The 16,399-nt window shown below is 42.1% G+C and overlaps 1 long non-coding RNA gene and 1 other non-coding gene across 2 annotated transcripts in view; both read left to right on the top strand.

The window, feature by feature from the left end:
* The first annotated feature begins 627 nt into the window (after nucleotides 1–627).
* The window catches only part of LOC141121702 (uncharacterized), a 67,388-nt gene continuing 51,616 nt past the window's right edge, over nucleotides 628–16,399 (top strand). The window contains exon 1 of the long non-coding RNA XR_012240592.1: nucleotides 628–1,539. This is a non-coding gene — a long non-coding RNA (uncharacterized lncRNA). The remainder of the gene's footprint in view (nucleotides 1,540–16,399) is intronic.
* On the top strand, nucleotides 13,594–13,667 carry TRNAI-AAU (transfer RNA isoleucine (anticodon AAU)). The gene has a single exon. It is a non-coding gene; the product is annotated as a tRNA-Ile (tRNA).

Below are 16,399 nucleotides of genomic sequence, written 5' to 3'. Positions count from 1 at the left end.
GCATTTTCGGCCAAAAGACATGTCCTGCTTTGATTTGGCATAGGCTGATCAAGTCTCTCCAGGCATCTGAGTAAGTTTCTTGTATCTGCACTATCCTGTGGTAGAAGGGCATTGGCTGTTTCTCTGGGTCAGGCAGTCTTGTCACTAAGGCTGCTGCTTGTGATGGGGTAAAAGCGACATACATCACCAGTGCCCTTTCTGGCAACTGAGACTGGTGTTGGGACAGGGGCTGAGAAGGGGCACTGTTCCATACGGTTGCCAGCATATGTTTGATATCCTCTCGGAACTGTGAGTCCGGAGCCGGATTGGGGGTTAAATCAACGGGTGGCCTTGCTGCCTGCTGTTGGTCTTCCCACTCGGACGCTTCTTCATCATTTATATATCCAGCCTGTGAAAGTGCTTCCGTATTGGGGAAGACAGGTGTGTGGTAGGAACCATCCTGGTTTAGAACAGGGAGAACTGGGTATAGGCCGTGGTTGGGCCTACTGGGTGTACCAAGATGGCCGCCAGCAGGAAGTGCACTGGGCTGGGTAGGAAGTAATGGCCTGGGTGCACTAAGATGGCTTCCACAGAAAGTTGTCACAGTGGGTTGTGCTTGGGCTGGAGTGGTGAGAAGGAAGTGGGCATTAGGCGGAGGGCAGGGTTGTCCCTCCCCTCCTCTGTTCCGGATTCTATCATAGGGATCAACTTTGTGGTACACATACATGATACAAACACCATCTTTCTTAACATCCTTTATTCAATTTTCTTTGTGCAAAGCTTTTGCCATTCTGTACCAAGCCTCCACCACATCTAATAAGCCGTTATCACACAGAATTCCCCTCTGCTCCTTTAGCAACTTGTGCCATTCCTCTCGTTGCAGTCTAGCAACACAGTCTTTCAATTCACAAACCTTCTCTGCTTTGTACAACTTTTTACTGCTTCACACATGCTAACATTCCTTTCTCTCTCTCTTTCTATTCTGTTTCTCCGCAGCAGTTTCGGCTGACGGCTTGAGGGGTTAATATCCCTCTTCACTGCTTTCTTATCAAGAAATTCCAAGGATGGGGGCTGATGGAGCTGTGCAAAAAAAAACTAACAGGCTTCCCTGCCTGTCCTCTCTCTGGCTGTTCTTGATTATATAGTAAGCTCCAGCCACCCTCATTGATGCCAAACATTAATCCACATACACATTTAGGACATGACATAACATTACTCCTGCCACCCTTTGCACCGTGAAAGCCTCAGCAGCTGAGCTAACCCTCAGAAGTCCTACACTGTCAACCCTGAGTAACCCGTCCTTAGACGTTTGTTGCAAGGCTCCATCTCCCCCAGAGGCCCACAGCTCATCTGGGTCAGGACACACAAATGCAACTGCACTTTTAGTCGCAATCCTTCAGGATGGCAGACACTGAACAAATAATACACAGGCAGCAGAGATCCAATGGCAGGTTCATTAAAACAGCCCCGGGCGAGGAATAAAAGGTTACCTGCCTCTGAACAACCTCCAGGAGCCAACAAGACCAGTGACCAGATCAGACAGAAACAAGTCGTACAGTGGTAAGTATAAATAATATCCTATGGGGATCTAAATGTACCTACCGTACTCTCAGGGTTGTGCAAGCTCTCTTGGTCTGTCTTGGCCAGCCATTCAGCCTCGGAGTCGCGGTCTCCCTTCGATCGAAGCCTGGGGCCCCACGTTGGGTGCCAGCTGTAATGTTAACCACTTACCGACCGGCCACTGTATATATATATACATCATTACTTTAAAGATGGATATCTCGGTAACAGCAGCAGCTGCTGCCACAACCGAGGTATCCATCTTTAGGGCCGACGGTTCTGTACACAATAACAGTGGTCTCTGTGGCGGGTGCACCGCGAGATCACCGTTATCGGCGGCGGGAGAGGTGCCACCCCCCCTCCCGTTGCTCTCCCGTGCCCTCCGCCGCTTACCGGAGCCGTCGGTAGCGGCGGAGGCGATCGGGTCCTTTCTCTTCCTCAGTATGGAGACGAGTGAGGCTAAGATGGCGCCCACTCGTCTCCATACCATAGGACGGCCGGAACGACGTCATGACGTCAGCTCCGCCCACTAATCTTAAAGGCACTTTTTTTGTGTCATTTTTTTAAACGACTTTTTTTTTTTGCATCAAAGTCTAAATATGAGATCTGAGGTCTTTTTGACCCCAGATCTCATATTAAAGAGGACCTGTCATGCTTTTTTCTATTACAAGGGATGTTTACATTCCTTGTAATAGGAATAAAAGTGATCCAATTTTTTTTTTAAAACAGTGAAAAAATAAATAAAATAAAGTAAAATAAATAATTAAAAAAAAAATAATTTTTTAAAGCGCCTTGTACCGACGAGCTCGCGCGCAGAAGTGAACGCATACGTTAGTAGCGCCCACATATGGAAACGGTGGTCAAACCACACATGTGAGGTGTCGCCGCGACCAGTAGAGCGAGAGCAATAATTCTGGCCCTAGACCTCCTCTGTAACGCAAAACATGCAACCTGTAGAATTTTTTTAAAAGTCGCCTATGGAGATTTTTAAGGGTAAAAGTTTGACGGCATTCCACAAGCGGGCGCAATTTTGAAGTGTGACATGTTGGGTATCAATTTACTTGGCATAACATTATATTTCACAATATAAAAAAATTGGGCTAACTTTACTGTTGTCATATTTTTTTAATCAAAAAAGTGAATTTTTTCCAAAAAATGTGCGCTTATAAAACCGCTGCGCAAATACGGTGCAAAAAAAAGTATTGCAATGACCGCCATTTTATTCTCTAGGGTGTTAGAAAAAAAAACAATATATAATGTTTGGGGGTTCTAAGTAATTTTCTAGCAAAAAAAACTGTTTTAAACATGTAAACACCTAAAATCCAAAACGAGGCTGGTCTTTGAACTGCAATCGAGTTCAAGGTTATCTTCTGCTGTTCCTAATTAGAAAGCGTGAATGTGCATGCTTTTGTTCAGATCTTATTACATCTTATTATGTATTCATATCTCTCCTCTTCTGCTTAAGTTCTTCATGAATTCTGCCCTCCCATATTCTGTATATATACATATATTGACTCCTCAAACATCCACCATAATCATATATTCTATCGTTTTTTTTTTTTTTAATCAACCATTTCCCCTATATTGTATGATATGCAGTACCTCTAAGGAGTCCTCTACTATATGCATTGTTTCTTCTATAGATCTCAGCCAGTCAACCTTTGCTACACATTCTTTCATAGTCGGGGCTTCTGGGGTTCTCCATAATCTTGGTATCAAACTTTTAGCTGCAATTAATAAATGTGGAACTAAGGTATTCTTATACTGGGCCACCATTTTTTCTGTACCATGAAACAAACATTTCCATGGCTCAACCTGGATATATTCTCCAGTAATTTGATAAATCACCTTAGTAATTCCCTCCCAGTAAGGCTGTATTTTTATGCATTCTGACCTTAGGTGCCCAAAGGTCCCCTGAGTGTCGCACCCCCTCCAACATGTTGGGGGAACATCTGCTCCAAACCTCCGTGCCCTCTGCGGGGTCACATACCATCTTGCTAATAATGTATAGCACATCTCTATTGTCTTAGCCGCGACCGACCCGCCTCCATGGGAGGCACCTGCTGTATGACACGTCCTCGCAGGTGACAGTTCTTTTATAACTGAGGGCAGGGCCACATGGTGATGTTCCCGGGTGACCCCGCCCCCTCTGATGCACGGGGACTTCCCCATGGCTTTCCTGGGGCATCAGAGAGGGCGGGGTCCCCCACCCGCAGACCCTCACAACCACCGGGCAAGGGTAGTGGGGATGAGGCCCTTGTCCCCCCTCTTTTTCTGTGGCCTGCCAGGTTCCGTGCTCAGATAAGGGTCTGGTATGGATTTTTGGGGGGACCCCCACACCATTTTTTTTATTTTGGCGCGGGATTCCTCTTAAAATCCATAGCAGACCTGAAGGTCCTAGTATAGAATTTGGGGGGACCCCCACGCAATTTTTTTTAAAATTTTGGTTCGGGGTTCCCCTTAATATTCATACCAGACCCAAAGGTGATGGTTGATTTCTCCCATAGACTTTTCAAGGGTGTTCGGCGGCTTTCGAATTTGCCGCGAACACCCCAAATTGTTCGCTATTCAGCGAACAGGCGAACACTTGATGTTTGAGTCGAACTTACGTTCGACTCGAACTTTGGGCTCATCCCTATCCCTAAATACGGTGGATATTTAGGTTCATCTTCTTTTACTAATATTTTATATATTTTTCATATACTTTGCTTTAAACACAGTGGGGAGCAGAACAATTTCTCTATTAACCTCATATTTCCTATGCCTCGTAATGGCTGTGGTAGTGATTGTGCAAAGTGCTGCAATTGTGTGTACCTCCATCAATCTAATGGCATACTTCCCCATTTTTGTGTAGTTTCATTAATACGACAATCCTACCATTGAGAGTTTGCTGTCAGAGCGTGGAAAATCTTGAATTTAGACAACTTGGCCGGGTAGCCATTCTTTTGGACCACTGGCAAGATAGCAGAATGGAAGATTTTTGAACACCTGTAAAAGAGAATGGGATTTTTAGGGTGCCAAGAAATTACTTAATCAAATATATAAAAAAAAAATTTATACAAAATGTATAAAACATCACAGTATCATCATACAGTAACCATAATATGAGTAACCAGCAGTGACTTCTTGCTCTACATGTTTCGCCATGCCATGGCTTTTTCAGGAGACTTTTAATAAGCACTGCATAGCACGGTAACTATAGATGAAAAACAGTATATTAAAATCAGTATTTAATAATCGGAACAATATTTTAAACACATCAAAAATAGAAATTAAATTATCTTGCAAATACAGTTAGATGAAAAGTACCCCCCCCCCCCCACTGTGTCCCCACCTGTACTGTGGAACATGTCCTATGTCTGGAGATCGCGACCCTGGTGTCTCAAGGACATTGAAAAAGCAGAGATATCTGGTGTATCACAGAAAAGGACATACAGGCCCCATAAGGCTGAGGGTTATCTAGAAAAGGGGGATAGAAGATGAACTTAGACTGACAAGAATCAAAAAATCAACAAAACTATCTTTCTGACCATAAAAGATAAATATATTTGAACCTCAGAAAACAGATGTGGGAACCAACTTATGGTACTGGATGGTATCATAGCAAGTGATACTTCCAAACAGCTAGTAGATCTGAGGATTGATTTTTCCCAGAAGAGGACTTTCAAGTGGTCAAATACCCTAATGGACAACCAAACAAAACAGAAAAGAGGAGGCATTCATATCTAATCTGCTAACTTCCAGTCCTTAGTTCCCACCAATGTCTGAGCGATGTTACCTTTCACCGATTTGAAGCATCAAGGATCGCCCTGCTCCCAACTCAGCCGCTGCCTGCCTGCCTATATCCCCTCCACCTCACCTGCGTCTAATCACACCGATGAGGCGCGGACGCCAAGAAATCACCACCGCGCATGCGCGGGTGGTGCCAGAAGTGACGCAAGCACGGCAACCACCCACCCATGACGCAGCACCAAAAATTATGTCACGTGCAGGCACAACCTACATGTGACACTACATGATGGAAATTCTGCCTTCAGCTGGGTGTAACCCATGGCTGTTCAAGCCAATAAACATCCAGATTACTGATGTTTATCAAATTGACATACAACATTTAATGAAAAGGAAAGTGATCTAAGTAAATACTTGGTAACTTTTGCTGCTGATATACTCAAACGAAAAGATCAAAAGATAAAAAATACTACCAAGATAAGATAGCTTATGATCTGAATTAAGCATACAGATGGGCACATGACAACAAAAGGAATAGGAATAAAACCAATCAGCATAGCAATGTCCCCAATGACCCTAGTGACTCTGATGGATCATCTGCTTCTTCCGTTTCCTCATCTCAGGCACAGCGATGACCAGAAAAAATGGGACCACAAAAACGAAAAGATGGATCTGGTCCTCATACATCGGCATCTAAACGCACTTCACACAATGATCGTAATCGACAACCTCCTCACTCTCGTTCACCTGCACATTCTACTGCTTCTATCTCTCCTTCATCACTTGCACAAAATGGATTGGCCTCTAAGGTAAGCTCAGGTGCATCTAATAGTAATTCAGGGGACTGTCGTCCTACACCCCCTTTGGGGGATGTGCGCACAGCGCCAATCTTTGTCTCACAGCCCACTCAAGATCCCAAAAAGATGTTCAACACTCAATCACCGATACCTGTAGTGAACAAGACAGGTTCCAAGTAATTAATTTATCTTCTCACATTTTAACCCAGGATCAGATCCATGTTCGATATCAAGTTGAGTGGATTAGAATCAATTATGCTAACCTAATTGCTCTGGCTTTTTATAAAGATATCATTGATAGGAAAATGTGGGAGTTTCTTTCAGTGAAGGCTACCAGAATGCCCACCCTGTACGCATTGCCTAAGATACATAAAAGCATTGTCTGCCCTCCTGGATGACCCGTTGTATCTGGGAACGGTTGTCTGACAGAATCTGCCAGTCAGCTGGCCGATAACTACTTGCGGCCCGATGTGGTAGCTCTCAGCTCCCACATTCAGGACACTGTCAATCTATTGAGGGCCCTTGATGGAGTGGTAGTGCCTGGGGGGCTTGGCTGGTGGTCATCCATGTGGAAGCTCTCTACAACTCAATCCCCCATGATTTGGGGGTTTGGGTTGTGGAGAGCTTTATTGTAGAAAGAGGTAGCAGAGCTTCTACTTACAATGAGTTCATTCTGGGCTTATTGTATTTAATTTTGACAAACAACAATTTTTTGTTCAATCACTCCCACTACCTCCAGGTGCAGGGTGTTGCAATGGGGACACATTGTGCCCCCTCATATGCAAACCTGTACCGGGGGGGTGGGAGCGATATCTATTTACATGTGAAGAATTGCAAGACAGCCTAAGTAAGGTATTAATTTGGCGATTTATTGACGATATCTTCTTAATATGGACTGGATCCAAGGAGGAGTTACTCTCCCTTTTGGAAACCTTAAAATTAAATGAAATCAATCTGAGATTTACGATGAATTACGATCAAAAGACTATTCGTTTTCTAGATATCTTGATTTTCATCAGTGATAATGGAAGTCTAGATTCCTCACTGTATTGTAAACCTTCAGCGGGGAATACGATTTTACATTCCAGTAGTTCCCATCCCAGATCCCTTGTCTCCAGCATACCTTATAGCCAGTATCTCAGGTTGAAAAGGAATTGCAGTCGACAAGAAAACTTTGATATTGAAGCCAAAGACCTACGAGACTGTCTCTTACTGAGATGTTATAGTCGGTCGTGCCTGAAAAAGGCCTACTATAGGGCCAATCAAAAGGAGAGAGATACTTTAATGTTTTCGAAAAAGGTTCCAAGCACAGATCAAAAGTTTTGATTGATAACTAGATTTTCAGGACAGCATCGTCAGATACCAGATGTCATTCAAAAATATTGGCATCTATTAGTCGCTGACGATATTGTCTCAAAATATATAAGTCTGTATCCTCAAATTACCTATAGGCAATCCCAATCGATTAGAGATCATCTTGTACATAGTCATTTAACAACTACATCCAAAAGTACTGCTCATAAAATATCTGGGACCAGGCCCTGCAGGAATTGAAATTTTTGTAGGTACCTGTTCAGTGCTTCTTACTGCTGCCCAATGGTGAGCAATACAGACCTCATTTTTACGCCGATTGCCAGACAATTGGAGTAGTGTACCTTATGGAATGCGATTGTAAGGCCTTTTACGTGGGCAAAACAAAAAGACCTTTTTTTCACAGGATCCGGGACCATGTGTCCTTGGTCTCTAAGAAAAAATGGAGACTACAATTAGTAGATATATGGGACTTTATCCCAATTTCTCACTAAAATGAAATTTTTTGCATTGGAGCACATCCCTGTACATGAAAGAGGGGGTGATGTGGATAAACTCCTTCTACAGCGCAAAATGAAATGAATCCACACCATCAGCTACAAATGTGGTTTTTACATTTCTTTTTCCTATATGGAAATCTAATATATTTTTTTTTTTATTATTAATTTTTTTTTCAAAAAAACAGACAACAAACAAAAATGAATACTTCCAGCAATTAAAGAAACTATATACATAAAGAACAAAACACACAAAAAAAAAAAAAAACCCGCATACATACATACATACATACATACATACATTGGTCATACCTGGTTCCTATGCCAGTTTAATTTTAAAGAAAGGTGTTATCCCGTGTTACATATGTACACCTAGAGCCCAATAACTAATGGAGAGATTACAAAGAGTCATATTCCTCTAGGAGGCTATTGAGGCTATAGAGGGGTCCGTGAGCCATTTGGACCAAACCTTTTATTGGTAAGCTATTATTAATGAGTTGTTTCCACAAAGTCAGCGATGGGGGGGTGGTTTTCTTCCAGCTGAGAGCTATAGCTTTACGAGTATAGAACAAAAGCAGCCCCACCAAAGTACGCCCTGCTGTCGTAGGGATAAATTGCTCTATCAGACCTAGAATACATATTGTCATTGATCATTGCAGAGGGATATATGTTATTTTGAATATAAAAGCTAGTATTTCTTTCCAATACCTTACGATAGCTGGACAAGTCCGGAATATATGGGTAAAGTCTCCAGGAATCTCCCCACATCGCCAACAACCAGGAGCAGAGTCTGAATTAATTTGATTTAATATATGGGGGGTGTAATATGCCCTGTGGACTATCTTAAACTGAATAAGTCTGTCTCTCAAGGAGACGAGAGAGTTGAAGGGAGAGTCCCATATATTATCCCAACCATCCTCATTAAGTTCAGGGATATCCTTAGACCATTTTGATCTTAATTTCTCTAAATCAGGGAGAGAGGCAGTTGTTAAGTGAAGATACAATTTAGATGCAGCATCCTTTGTGCAATCCAACCTAAGAAGCTTCTCTAAGGCAGATTGGACTAGTTGTAGAGGAGAGCCAGAGAATTGACAGCTGAAGGCATGGGAGAGTTGAAGAAAATAAAAAGAATACGACTGAGGGATATTGAAGTCGGAGATTATTTGGAAAAAGAAATCAAAGATTTATCCAAAATGATCTGTGTTACTGTTTTTACCTTAAAATTAGTCCAAGTATAGGGGTCGGGTAGTGAATAGAAATGCTCCAGAGTGGGATTTAACCAGAGGGGAGCATTAGGTGATATTGCCTGTAGGGGATATCGTTCAATTTTGAGGCCCTCTCCCCATACACGTAGCATGGTAAGAATAGATGGTGTAATTTAATATGGAGCACGAGGGCCCCCGAAAGATCAAAAATTTCAGCGCCTCTAGGGATCCCAGCACTGCTGCTTCTACCTGAGTAGCGGAATTTGAGGTATCTGGGTTAAGCCACCAGGCCGTAGTTACTAGCTGAGAAGCCAAGTAATATTTATGGAAATCTGGACATGCCAGGCCACCTTGGGAGGTCGGGCGTACCAATGTCGCCCAGCTATACCTAGGGGGCTTTGATCTCCATATAAATGCTGAGAAAATACGATGTAGCTTGGCAAAAAAAGATTTAGGGATCTACTGGGGAGAGTGTCGAAATAAATATGTGAATTTAGGTAATACATTCATTTTTATTAAATGTATGCGTCCTAACAATGAAAGGGGTAATGACTCCTATGCCTTCAGCCGTTGTTGAGTCTCCTGGATCACAGGTGTTAAATTTAGGGATATATAGTCTGAAACCTGTCTAGAAACCACCACCCCTAAACATTTAAAATGCTCCACCCATTTTAGGGGGGTATCCGTATCGGCAGTAGCACGAGCCGCAAAGTATATAGGAAATAGAAGTAACTTTTCCCAGTTTACTTTAAGGCCTGTGACTGCGGAGAAAGAATTGAGGACCTGTAGGGTCCCCTTAAGTGATGGTCCTGCGTCATTAAGAAAGAGGAGTAGGTCATCCGCATACAAGGCAACCCTTTCCTCCAGCCAGCCAACACACAATCCCTTAACATGAAGGAAAGTACGGAGAGCCTCCGCCAACAGGGCTGGAGAGAGGGGGCAGCCCTGTCGAGTACCCCTTGACAGAGAAAAAGACTGTGATAAGCTACCTCCCAACTTGATAGCTGAGGTGGGGTTTTGATAAATTATCTGTATCCATTTAATAAAGATCAGGGGGAACCCCATCCTTCTAAGGACCTCCCAAAGAAAAGGCCATTCGATAGTATCGAAGGCCTTTTCAATATCTAAGGAGGCCACCACCCTAGTACCTTCATTCAAATGCTTTGCATGTATATTAGTGAACAAACGTCTCAAATTTACATCGGTTGACCTGTTGGCCATGAAGCCAGTTTGATCAATATCTACAACAGATGGTAATAGTGGCTGTAGTCTGATGGTAAGTAATTTAGTCAAAATTTTAAAATCTGTATTAAGTAGGGCAATTGGCCTATAGGAGGCACACAATGAAGGATCTTTTAGATCTTTATGAATTAGTATAACATGGGCATGGCTCATAGAAGTTGGAAAGGCTCCATCTGTCAGGCATTGAGAATAAAGTTGTGCTAGCTTGGGAGCTAATATATTCCCATGTGTCTTATAAAACTCTATGGGGAGGCCATCCGGACCTGGAGACTTCCCCCGCGGAAATGATTCGATTGCTCTCAGTACCTCTTCCGGGGTTATTGGCGCCACCAGAGATTCTCTTTCTTTATCTGAAAGCCAGCCTAATGCCAATGGGTCTAGCCAGGATGCCAAATCCTTGGGCTGAAAGTCAGAAGGCAACACAGAGGTATAAAGAGAACTATAATATTGGCGAAAGACCTCTAGTATATCTGGTAATAAAGAAACTGATGCACCTGAGGCAGACACCACATTGGCAATCACTGTTGGCGGATAATCCGGCTGTGCCAACATCGCTAGAAGACGACCATTACGATCCCCCTGTTCAAAGAACATTTGTTTATTCCGATGTAGATCTAATCTGGTGATCTCTGTGAGATGGAGATGTAGCTTACGTTTTGCAGAATTCAGGAGGTCAAAATGGGTATTAGTAGGGTCAGTAGTATAAATATCAGACTGACGTTGCACAGCTTGCTGTAGCGCTGTTGCAACGGCTGCCTGTTCCTTGCGAATCCCAGCAATAGAGAAGATATATTGTCCCCTGGAAAAGGCCTTGAAGGCATCCCATATCACTGCAACAGAGGAGGATCCCTCATTAACCTCCCAATATTCCGCCAATCGTGGTGAGATATTGGACGTCAGGTCTACATGAGAAAGCCAGTGGGTCCCCAAGCGCCATAGGGCTGCAGTTCTATAGGATGGGGCATGAATTTTAAGAAGTAATGGCGAGTGATCTGAGAGTCCACTGGGTAGATATGATACATCTAATACATCAGACAGCATAGTTGAAATCACCCATCAACAACAGCTTTGCCGGATAATACGAAATTACTTTCTCCAAGATTGAGTATAGGGTAGACATGTGCACACTGAAATATTTCGTTTCGGAATTTCGTTTTCGTCCGAAAAATAAATGTATTTAGTTACTCCCGAAATTTTGTTTTTATTAATCTCGTTTTTCGTTAAAAATTGCATTCGTCCGAAAATCCAAATTAAGGTCGAATCTGTCATTGAAGGCTTATGGTGTCTGTCGAATGTGCAAAGAAGATTCGACGGAGCAGCTAAACTGTACAACGCCGTATAGTTTACTTGCTCCGTCGAATCTTCTTAGAACTTTCAACAGACACCATAAGCCAAAGTACGTGTGTACTTAGTTCTAGCTATTTTACTGCTCCTCCTCTTTGGTTACAATCAGCCAATAACATTCATCATCATCATTATTTTTATTTATCTTTTCTCCCCTACGTCGAATCTTTTCTCCCCTACGTCGAATCTTTTCTCCCCTACGTCGAATCTTTTCTCCCCTACGTCGAATCTTTCCTCCCCTACGTCGAATCTTTTCTCTCTACGGCGAATCTTTTCTCTCTATGTAGAATAATCTTGGACTAATAGAGCTAAGCTTAGGCACATTCGACCACAGGTTTGATGGACACAGACTGTTATTGTCATCATCATGTCGAATCTCCTATCTATATCGAACTGTTGTAGCAACGAAAATTAAAATAAAGCATTTGTTTATGTCGGATCTTTCGTTTTTCGGACTCTGCACTTTCGATAACGAAAATACATGAAATTCGGACGAAAATGCATTTGGACGAAAACGAATGCACATGTCTAGTATAGGGTGGACGAAGAAAAAGGAGGCGGAATATACACCCGTACTACTATATATCGCGTACCCCACACCGTAAATACTATTATTACATATTTGCCTTGGGGATCAGTATAGACCTGTTCCATTATACATGGAAGAGATTTACTGATTAATATTGATACTCCTCTTGCATATGTAGAATAAGAAGAATGAAAGACTTGCTGAATCCATGGCTTTTTTAGTGCCAAACACTTGCTGCCCCTGAGATGCGTCTCCTGTAAAAGCACCATATGTGGAGAATGTAATTTAAGGTATCTAAAAAGTATCTGAATAATATTTGATCTCATATATCCATTCACCCATAAGATCCTTCCCATAGATATAAAAGAACAAATAAGAGGCGCTCATACCCCCCAGTGATAGCAATAATGTGCACTACAATATCAGCAAAAAACTATATAAGCTAAAACACAAGTGCACAAATAAATAAGTGAATAATTGACAAGTGCTTATACACCCCAAATATGACCATGCATAACTTAATCTGCCATGTGTAATGAGTGCATTATACTGTGCCAATCATATGACATATTAATTAAATAACATGTAATCACCAAATAATGTGGCATAAAAAAAGTCCATAACTGCAAGAATGTATAAAGACCATAAAAAACATATGACAATCAGTCCAAAAATCGTGAAAATTGTGATTTGTTTGTGACACACAAAATCTCCAATGAATGTGGTAATCTCAATGGTGTATAACTCCACGTATCCTTCACCTCACCACTGTGAAATTCACTCCCAAAGGAACCTCACTCACCGATTTATTTTGCCAGCACTCTCATGCACGGCAAAAAACGCTTATTTACCACACTTCAGGGTAATCCGATATGTAGAATTTCCACAGTGTTTGAATCAATCCACATGAAAAATAATTAAAGAGCTCACATAGCGTAAACCAGCACGGCAAGTTTATTTAAAACCACTACAATCTATAAGAAAATCACTCACATTTCAAAAGATTTATAAAAGCAGTAAATGCAGTGTAGCTCACAGCAACTCTAAAACCAGTGGATGAATCAAACACAACAAATGGTCACGGCGGACCCGAGGTGTGCTAGTGCTTTGACTCACAGCCTCTCTCCCCTCCTCTGTAGCGCGAATCCCATGATTAAGTCAAATCTATGACGAAACATGTCGGGGACGTGGCTGTGAGATGTGACGAGCAACGCTGAGAGCCGCATCAGAGGAAGGTTGATCTGTTTTTCACGGCGCGCTACAGAGGAGGGGAGAAGGAACAAAGGGAACGGATAACAACTATTTTCTTTTCAGCATATAGGCAGCAGAGGATCAAACCAAACTAACTGCAAAGGAAAAAAGAACGTGATGGTGTCACAGCCACTTGCTCCACCCTTTTTGGCCGGTTAGCTCAGTTGGTTAGAGCGTGGTGCTAATAACGCCAAGGTCGCGGGTTTGATCCCCGTACGGGCCATCCATGCGCTTGATCTTTACGTTTCTATGGTCTCAGGCATGTGTACCCTATGGCTTTCTGCTGTCCGACATTCTGCATTCATTGCTAGGGTGGAGCAAGTGGCTGTGACGCCATCACGGTGTCAGGAGGATTAACGACATTGAGAATACCACCGCTCTTTATATCTGTGGATCCCAGCTGTGAGACACCTCGAACACCGACCACTACAACCAGATGAGGATATCTCTCTCCCTGAAGTGAAGCGGAGGTGGAGACCCTTGGTGCCGGCAGGCTAATGCACCTGGCGTACTGGATCTCTATAACTTGAGATCCAACGTATCTGGTAAGCGGCTAGTTTTTAACATCTTTGGATGGAAAAATATTCACATTCCTTCAAGTTCAGAAGAAATACGGCTGATATATATGTTTTCACAATTTAATGGGACTAATATCATTTATTGTGTTTAAGACTTTTTTTGCTATATGGATGTTGCGATCTGTATTTATTTGTGTCTCACTGTTTCAATAGATCTTGTGATCTGTATCTATTTTGTTTTCACAAATATAATTAATCACAGATTGTGGCAAGTAGTATCTATAGATAGATTTGTTTTTGCACCATTAGTTAATTGGTTGCACATGCAGTAAAAACCTATCCCTAAGGCTTCTATTGCAATATCATATGCAGTGAATACCTATCATTAAGGTTTTTATTGTAATATCACGTGGATGCGTGCTTGTAAGAATTTAGGATAGTGTTTGGGTCTTTTAGTATTTGGGGCTTGCACAAGCAGCTGCACTACAATTTGCAATTTTTGTTTGTGGTTAGCGCAAAGTATACACACTTTTAGACACTTTTGGTGTGACCTTTAACAGAACATTTCTATGGTCCCTGTGTCCAGAGGATTGCTGCTTTGACAATTTGTCAACATTGTTAAAAGCAACAATGCCATGAGCAGCAGGAGTATTAACAGGTATTATTGTATGGTGTGATAACCACTTTTCCTAGCAGACTAAGATGCCAGATTAAAGCTATAGATTGGGATTAGAAAGGATGATGACAGTTTATCTGGGCTCCTCTATGATCCAAATATATGTAATAACCAATGGACTAATAGATTGCTAGGTCTCGAGACCAGTGAACTGGAGTCACTGAGTTTGTTATTCAGGTACTATAAGGCCAGCCCCCTGTTAATCTTTGGAGGTTGTATTCAATATAGTGGGTAGCATCATCAGTGGAAAGCGCAAACGTGTTCACAGAATAAGGTTCGTAAAAAAGTTAATTTCTTTTGAATAAGTCCATATTTTCAGTCACTTATTCCCAGGGGGAGCTATGATGGGGTCTCGTGCAGATTCCCCTTATGTGATAGCCATTATGGCATGGGTGAGGGAGCACTTCATTTATTCCAATTATATCACATGGGATACATTGACAATGTTTTAGCTGTATTGAGAAAAGATGAATTGTTGCTGTTACAATTTCATCAACATTATGGTTGTAATAATATTTCTTTTTTTGGAAACCTGAATAACTATTTGACAAGGGATTATTATACTCACTCACCATTTGGTTACCATAGGATACTAACTCGGGGGGGGGGGGGGATGGGCTGACCATAAGCTTCAGCTGACACATGAGGAGGTGAAGTGGATTCATTGACTTGCATCCAAAAGGACTGAATGGTAATTTTGAGTTACATTTATTATTTTTGAAAATACATTAATTATAATCTTTATTGAAATATTGTTACATAGTTACTTAGTAGGTGAGGTTGAAAAAAGACACAAGTCCATCAAGTCCAACTTATTTGTGTGATTATAGGTCAGTATTACATTGTATATCCCTGTATGTTGCGGTCGTTCAGGTGCTTATCTAATAGTTTTTTTAAACTATTGATGCCTCCCGCTGAAACCACCGCCTGTGGAAGGGAATTCCACATCCTTGCCGCTCTTAGAGTAAAGAACCCTCTACGCATTTTAAGGTTAAACCTCTTTTCTTCTAATTTTTGTCAGTGGCCACATGTCTTATTAAACTCCCTTCCGCAAAAATGTTTTATCCCTATTGTGGGATCACCAGTATGGTATTTGTAAATTGAAATCATATCATATCAAGCATCTCTTCTCCAGAGAGAATAAGTTCAGTGCTCGCAACCTTTCTTAATAACTAAAATCCTCCAGACCCTTTATTAGCTTTGTTGACCTTCTTTGTACTCGCTCCATTTCCAGTACATCCTTCCTGAGGACTGGTGCCCAGAACTGGACAGCATACTTCAGGTGAGGCCAGACCAGAGTCTTGTAGAGTGGGAGAATTCTTGCTTTATCCCTGGAGTTAATCCCCTTTTTAATGCATGCCAATATTCTGTTTGTTTTGTTAGCAGCAGCTTGGCATTGCATGCTATTGCTGAGCCTATCATCTACTAGGACCCCCAAGTCCTTTTCCATCCTAGATTCCCCCAGAGGTTCACCCCCTAGTGAGTAGATTGCATTCATATTTTTGTCACCCAAATGCCTTATTTTACATTTTTCTACATTAAACCTCATTTGCCATGTAGTTGCCCATCCCTTTAATTTGTACAGATCTTCTTGCAAGGTTTCCACATCCTGCAGAGAAGATATTGCCCTGCTTAGCTTAGTGTTGTCCGCAAATACAGAGATTGAGCTGTTTACCCAATCCTCCAGGTGGTTTATGAACAAATTAAACAGGATTGGTCCCAGCACAGAACCCCACTACCCACCCCTGACCATTCAGAGTA

Source organism: Aquarana catesbeiana, linkage group LG01 (assembly GCF_042186555.1).
Source record: "Aquarana catesbeiana isolate 2022-GZ linkage group LG01, ASM4218655v1, whole genome shotgun sequence".
Lineage (NCBI taxonomy): Eukaryota > Metazoa > Chordata > Amphibia > Anura > Ranidae > Aquarana > Aquarana catesbeiana.
This window is presented reverse-complemented; position numbering and strand designations above follow the sequence as displayed.